Genomic DNA, 6,292 nt, shown 5'->3' on the forward strand with positions numbered 1-6,292 from the left:
CAATGCCTTTCTACTTTGTTCCAAAATAACTCCTTTCTTCTGCCATCCAAGGCTCTCTGTAATCACCCTGCTTCTCTCTCAAACTTTAATTGCCCACGCTACCCTACCACACACCTTTTGCTCCAGTCCAGCAGGTTTTCTCATTTATATTCAACCTGCTCACTACCACCTTATGTGCCTTGTTGATGCTATTTATAGCCCCATTCACCTTTTCCTCTATTAATGCAAACCTTCCTTCAAGGGTCAGCTCCAGAATGACCTTCTCCAAGCTTTCTCTCCTCTCCAACCCTTTCCTAGCTTTGTGCTATTGGCACATGTCTCTTGTACTAACTAGTCCCTCAACTCCTTGTTTGCTCTGCCTCCCCAATATAAGTGTAAACTTAGTGAGGAAGGGATGTGCAATGAATGTTTAGTGTGGATCTTGTTGATGACAATGGTGATTGACAAATGATGACGAAACTTCCTCCCCCATACTTCCTCCATGAAACCAGGCAAGACTCAGACACACTCATCTCTAAAAGCTGTAGGCACTGTAGCTTAAAGTACTTTGGCTGAATGAACACTGCCTTATTCACTCATTCAGCTCAGAGGAAGCCAGCCTACATGACCAGTCCCTTCTCAGACATTTTTGTCAAATACCAGTTTAGCAACAAATTACAAATTTGTTTCAAGTGTATAAACTTTTATGCCCCAACTAAATTATTATAGGTTTCTTGATGGCAGAAGTCCTGCTATAATGCTTTTATTGGATTCCCCCATGGCTGCTACAGACCTGTAAATTTCCTGCCATCTGATTCCCCTCATCCATCAGCTTCTCCATTTTCATCCTTAAGACTTTGTGGCGCTTTAGGACACTAAATCCCTGGTCTCTGATTTCCCTTTTCCTTTGCCCTGCTGGGAGAAACTTAAAAGAAGATGTTCCCTATTTCTGTCTAATACTCTTTACCCTTTAAAGCAATCTCTAGATTCCAACTTTACTCTTCTTAGGATGAGATGCTGGAAATGTTGGTAGTGGTGAGCCTGCCCAGTAGCCCCTTCCCCACTGAAAGCACAGATCTCCCAAGGGCTAATCTGCTGAGGTGGTACCTCTAAGTGGCCCCCTAAATTCTAGGTAATGCTCAAGGGTCAATTTCCCCTCCAGGAAGCACCAAAATTCTGCAAGAAAGGGAGGCCTAGGATCCAGAAGGAACAAATAATGGGCCTAAAAGCTATCTGATCTAAAAGCTCTTTGCATTTTTAGCAGCATTCAGAAGCCCCTGAAATCACATAAAGCTTTGGGATAGGGATGAGGTTTCTATGCCACCATGGCCTGAAGAAAAATGGTTCCTAGACGTTCCAGGAGCTGCTTCTGTAAAAGGCAGCTAGCTGGCCTCTACAAGAGGAGAGGAAGAGAGATGAGCAACAAGTGGCTGATTGTCCAGTCACAAATGTACAAGTGGCTGGTAGGTGGGAAGTAATGAACAAGGTCCAGAGTATCAATTCCTAGGGCAGAAGGATGCCTTCCTTCCATAGAATTCTGTTTGGGCTGTTAAGAGTTCTTGAAAGGGCTGGGGATGTGGCTCAAGTGGTAGCGCGCTCGCCTGGCATACGTGTGGCCCGGGTTCAATCCTCAGCACCACATACCAACAAAGATGTTGTGTCCGCCGAAAACTAAAAAATTCTCTCTCTCCTCTCTCTCTCTTAAAAAAACAAACAAAAAAAGTTTTAGTAACCGATGTGATTCTGCAATCTGTATACGGGGTAAAAATGGGAGTTCATAACCCACTTGAATCAAATGTATGAAATATGATATGTCAAGAGCTTTGTAATGTTTTGAACAACCAATAAAAAAAAAGGAAAAAAAAAGAGTTCTTGAAAGATATCTAAGGCAAAACCAGTCACCTGGATCTGATTTTTTTTCATTGTAAGCTCCTTGAGAACAATGACTTTTGCTTTTTAGTATTGAGTCCATGCCCTCATTAGTATTATCCATAGGTAGGATCTGGGCTTAAGTCAAAACACAAATTAGATCTCTCGCAGCCCTTAAGCAGCCTTGAAGAGAATGAAGGACTATCACAAAATATAGCATAAAACATGGGGATGGTGGCAAGCTCCATTTACATTGCTTGGTAGAGGGAATGAGGGAGAGGGATGCAATGAATAATACTTATTTCTTAAATAATACCTTTAAATATAATTCATGTACCATATAATTCACCCATTTAAAGCATGCAATTTAGTGGTCTTTAGTACAAAGCTGTGCAGCCATTACCCCAATCTAATTTCAGAACATCTCATCACCCCCCAAAAGAAACCCATACCCATTAAGTTCTCACTCCCCACTCCCTAAACAATCTAAAATCTACTTTTCATCTCATTGGGTTTGTTTATTCTGGATTGTATTAGCCTATTTTGTTGCCAATAATATCATAGAAAGGGTGATTTAAGGTTTATTATCGGTCATAGTTTTAGGTGAAGGATGATGGGCCACATTTGGTGATAAATTTTTTTTTTCTTTTTGGTACTGGGGTTTGAACTCAGGGGCACTCAACCACTGAGCCACAATCCCATCCCTATTTTTTTGTTTGTTTGTTTTTATTTAGAGATAGGGTCTCACTGAGTTGCTTAGCACCTCATTATTGCTGAGGCTGGCTTTGAACTTGCAATCCTATTTCAGCCTCTCAAGCCACTGAGATTAAAGGTGTGCAACACGGTGCCAGGCTAGTGATAACTTTTTTTGCTGGCAGAATTCCAAGTTGGCAAAGAGTATCACATAGCAAGAGAATGTGTACTCTTTTCCTCCTCTTATGAACCTTCCAAGATTCAATTATGGGGGCTCCACCCTAATAACTTTAATCCCAATTATTCCCCAAGGACCCCATCTCTAAACACCAGAGTTGGATTAAGTTTCCATCCCCTTAATACCTCACAATGGGGGTTAAATTTCAACACATGAAAACCTAGGAGACAAACCATGAAATGTGTACTTCATGTAAATGGAAATCATTTAATATGGGACCTGTTGTGTCTGGATTTTTTTACTTAGCATGTTTCAAGGATTATTCATGTTGTAACATGTATTACTTTGTTCCTTATGAATAATAGTCCACCACATAGGTCTACCACAAAGAAACAGAATCACTGGGTCACTTGTAGTTCTCAAATTCAGGGCACATTGGGAGGCTGCAAATTCAGGGGAAAGCTGGTGTGGCAGGATTCATCTGGAAGTTGAAAAGTCAGCAGAATTTCTATATTGCAGTCTGGAGGCAGTATTCTATCTTCTGCAGGGGACCTTTGCTCTTTAGGCCTTCAATGGATTGGATAAGGCTCACCTATATTATGGAGGGTAATGTTTTATTCAATATCTGATGACTTTAGTCATAATCAAATTTGAAAAATATCTTCATGATATTTAAACTGGTATTTGACCAAATGGGCACCATAACCTAGACAAGTTGATACACAAAAACATGACAGGGTTGTTTCTACTTTTCAACTCTCATCAATAAAGCAACTAAGAACATTTGTGTACAAGTTTTCACATGTGTTTTCAATTCACTTGAGTATATGCCTAGAAGTAAAATGCTAGATCATATGGTAACTATGTCTAAATTTTTGAGGAAAAGTCATCAGACTTTTCCTAAATGGCTGCACCATTTTACATTTCCTTTGGCTGTATATGAGTTTCTAATTTCTCCACATTCTCAACATCAGTTGTCTTTTTTATTATAACCATTGTACTGGATTTTTATTTGCACTTCCATACAGCGAAATTGAGTGTAGGTATGTGTGTGTGTAAGGGCATTGGAGCACCAGCTGCCGACATTCATCCAATTATTTCAGTAAATAAGACAAAGATCTGTGGTCTCAATTTTACATAGTGCAGTGGACATGTGCTTTTTATTGGAGATTTGGGGATTGCTCTCCAGCATCTCAACCCTTTTATCTGGGAGAGAGTACTTAGGACTCTTGTTGGGGGGGAAGTCAGGACACAGGTATGTGACTAAGGCTCACTAAATCCAATGATCTAGCTCTTGAATTGGGAGCCGGTGGCCCAAAGTAGTGGAAAATCTCTAAAACATCTATGAAAATGTGTATCTCAGTTCTCCCAGTTTGAAAGCACTATTGACCTTGACCCCAGCTGCTACGCTTTAAATTCACCCCAATATTTGCTGCTTTGCTCTGAGGTCACACCACTCCCAGAAAATGACTGAGCACAGCAGGCTTATTTCTGAGAAATATCAAACTATTCTAGTTGATGTCTCTGGCTACATAACTTGCTGTCAACCTTGCCAAATTTTATTAGAACTGCACTCCAGTCTAAAACTCTTCCTACCCAAATTTCTTCTTGCCTTCCCTCATCCATAGATAAAATTTATATTGCAGTCCCAACCTCCCCTAGACCTATTTTCTGTCACACATTTTCCTCCAACAAATTTCTTGCATCCCATCTTGTTATCTGCTCCTCAGATGACCTCAGTGTAGCAGTAGTAACAGTGGCTGCTGTGATGTTGACTGTGTAGCCTGAGTCTGGTTCTCTAGTCCAAGACTGGCAATTCTGTGAGCTATTTAATACACTTTCAATATATACATATTCTTCTTAAATTAACCAGTCAATTTCTTTTGCTCACAACTAAGAACTCTCCAGATTATACAGGGACAGGACAAAAACATCCAACTACAATACAGCATAAGAGAAGTGTAGAGTCCATGGGATTACATTGGGGAGGAATCTAACCCAGTCTTTGTCTTCCCAAATAAAATACCTACATGCTACCTGGATTTGCTAGTCAACTCTTATCACAAATTTTATAGTCCACCCCAAATTGAAAGGCTCATGACCATCTCTCCAGTTTACTACTTCTTATGCCAACAGTTCTCAGTTAAATTCACATAAAAATCACTTGAGGGCTGGGGTTGTAGCTCAGTGGAAGAGCACTTGCCTAGTATGTGTGAGGCACCACATAAAATAAAGGTCCATAGAAAACTAAAAAAAATATTTTTACTTGAATGCAGAAGATGACAAATCACCAACTCCAGAGCCCCAAATGTCAAGCAACACAGGTGCTCAGGTTAAGTATGCTTCTGAAAAACTGTCCTAGGGATAGCTCTATAGTCTGTTTCTAGAACACTTGTATCCATCATCATACTGGGCATTTCATAAAGATTTGCAGCAGCTGACCACTCTATGACTTGGGCCAGATTTAAAAATTGACTTAAGGGAGCTGGGATTATAGCTCAGAGGTAGAGCGCTTGCCTCACACATGTGAAGCACTGAGTTCGATCCTCAGCACCACATAAAAATAAATACATAAAATAAATAAAGATATTGTGTTCATGTTTTAAAAAAATCTTTTAAAAAATTGACTTAAGAGTAATCTGCACACAAGGGTATGTCTCCAACACCAAAATTCTCGATTTCCTTCGTCTGCACACAAAGAATATCATCTTCTACTATAATTTGGTAAGAATGAAACTGTGTGTACAAACTTCGAGTTTTTTTTAGTTGTAGACAGACACAATGCCTTTATTTTTATGTGGTGCTGAAGACTGAACCCAGTGCCTCACATGTGCTAGGCAAGCACTCTACCACTGAGCTACAACCCCAGGCCCTGATATTCTTTCTTAATGGGCACATTCAACATTTGTTGGGCCTAGCAGTTCTCAATCTTATAACAAAGGGAAGGAGATGTTCCGGTAATTCCAAGAGGAAAAGGGACTCCTTCTGTACTGCAGGATGACTCAATGAAAGAGGTAAGCATAGAAAGTAAAAGGAAAGATCATGAATCTTTTACCAGATCACCTCCTTAGCATTTCCATGTCTCATTCTTGGCTTTAATTCTTTTTTTAAAAAAGTCATTTTTTTTCCTCAAATAATTATCACAAACTGCATTCACTGAAAGCTAGTGGCAACCAAAAGTGAAAAGTTTACAAAGATCTAAAATTTACACCCAAGAACTGATCATAGGTTAATGGGAAGAACAATTCATCCTCTGTTTAGACTTATTTTATGAAGGATAATTATATACTAAATTAAGGGCAGCATTATGCTTTGAAATACAATAAACAAAAAAGACTAAAAATGGACTCAGTTTTAATATGCTGAATGGGAAAATTTAACACTTTTGTGATATGTAATTGACTGGCTCTATTATACAAATGGGAATAAACTAAAGAGTTTTTCAGTTTAAATAATGTTAATGCCAATATTTATTGATTACTAAGTGCCAGGCACTGTTGTAAGCCCTTTCTGAACTAATTTAATACTTACAAAGCCCTCTGAGATAGGAGCTATATTCATCTCCAATTTCCT

Source organism: Urocitellus parryii, chromosome X (assembly GCF_045843805.1).
Source record: "Urocitellus parryii isolate mUroPar1 chromosome X, mUroPar1.hap1, whole genome shotgun sequence".
Lineage (NCBI taxonomy): Eukaryota > Metazoa > Chordata > Mammalia > Rodentia > Sciuridae > Urocitellus > Urocitellus parryii.